A 1,677-nucleotide genomic window follows, 5' to 3' on the forward strand; every position below is an offset into this window, starting at 1 on the left:
GGGAAGCAAGGGCGGCTCGCAGGCACAGGGGCGAAGGAGTGCTGGGGCAAGGGCAGCGAATTGGAGTCGGGCAGCCCTGCTCGAAAAAAATTAAAAATCCCATATTTAGCAGATGCGGACATTGTTTCAAAACAAAGCCGCTGAGGACGACGTCGACAGTAGGCATGTATGGCCGTTTATTTTTTCGCCGTGATTAATGTTCCGGCACCGGATCTCATCACATTGTGGCTATTCGTCCGGCATGCATGCTTTGCGCACACTCTTTTTGTCTTACTCGCCGTTGATGGTGGATAACAATGGATTGTTTTAAAGTTGGGATCGAATTTGCAAGTTTTGCTGCCGTGAAAGAGAGTTTGATCGAATTGCAAGAGCGCACTTTCACACAAGAATACGTTCTCGCGCTCATGCGATAATTGTGTCTAACAATTTCACGAGAGTTTCGTTGTCATGTCTGTTGGGATATTTTCCGGCATTTTCTGTCGACACCTTTCCTGTAGAGCTATTTTCCTGGCAATATTGCAGGATGCAATTTTTGTTTGCCACTTAATTGAAAATCTCCAGCTTGTCATTATTCGGCAAATTTGTTTGTTTTCAGAGGTCCCCGTGTCGAAAATAAATAGCAGAGATAGAGGGTGATAGCACAGGGAACTCCAGGGCATGACCCCCCAGAAAAGTCTAAAATATGGTCTTTCATTGGCTATTGAATATCTCCAGCTTGTCATTAATTGTCAACTCAGTTTGTTTTCAGAGGTCCCCATGTGGAATCCATTGTTATCCCTCATCAACGGTGACTAAGACAAAATATGGCGCCAATGTTTGTTTTGATGATTGCACAAGCGCAAGAGTGTGTTCGTGCGCAAAGCATGCATGCCGGACGAATAGCCACAATGTGATAAGATCCGGTGCTGGAACAATAATCACGGCGTTATTTATTGGTTTTGTTTTTCCTGGGCCTGGGCTTTGATAATTCCTTTATTGCCGTCTGTTTATTTCTTATGCCTGTTGAAATTCAGTGATTTATTTTCTTCATTGGCATTTTTTTAGATTTAGACGTTTTAAAAGTTTGATAGTTTAATTAAATTTATATTTGTATTCTGTTAGTAGTAATTGTGGTGAATGTCTAGGTTATGGAAATTCTATATAAAAACTACACTACTAAATAGAGTGATTTAGTTCATTTACCATATCCTGTACTGGCACAAAATTTAATATTTCATGATTCACTATAGTTAATTGCATAATTAGCAAGTTAGGCCTTGATCTGCTACCTAATTTGACACAGTGAATCGTCTGGGGGTTGAGAAATAAAAAGTAATTCCATCAGTAGAATTCTCTCTGTCCCTCACTTCAGTATTTAGGAGAGTTTTGGATTTTCATATATTGTTTACCTTGAAAGTGATAGCTGGATGAGACTGCTTATATGTTCTATCTTGCCAGAATATATATGGTATAGGTTTGTTTGCCTATGGTGGAGCATGAAATGCAGAGGCCATGATATTTCTGGGCATAGCCACCTGAGAAGAGGTGTATTAGTATAAGGAGTGCTTAGGTTGTTTGTGGAATTACTTTTTTAGTTCTGCACCCTATGTATATCGCTTGGGGAGTGGGGCTTTGATCCATGTCATGAAGTGTCATAAGATTGACTAAATCTAGGTGTCCAGCCTACTATCCTTTGAG

General features: G+C 40.5%; 1 protein-coding gene across 1 annotated transcript in view; it reads left to right on the top strand.

The window, feature by feature from the left end:
- Positions 1-1,677, top strand: part of LOC119587083 (protein abrupt-like) — a gene marked incomplete in the record, with an annotated part of 13,123 nt that overhangs the window by 860 nt on the left and 10,586 nt on the right.

This window comes from Penaeus monodon, chromosome 22 (genome assembly GCF_015228065.2).
Source record: "Penaeus monodon isolate SGIC_2016 chromosome 22, NSTDA_Pmon_1, whole genome shotgun sequence".
In the NCBI taxonomy this organism is placed as follows: Eukaryota; Metazoa; Arthropoda; class Malacostraca; order Decapoda; family Penaeidae; genus Penaeus; species Penaeus monodon.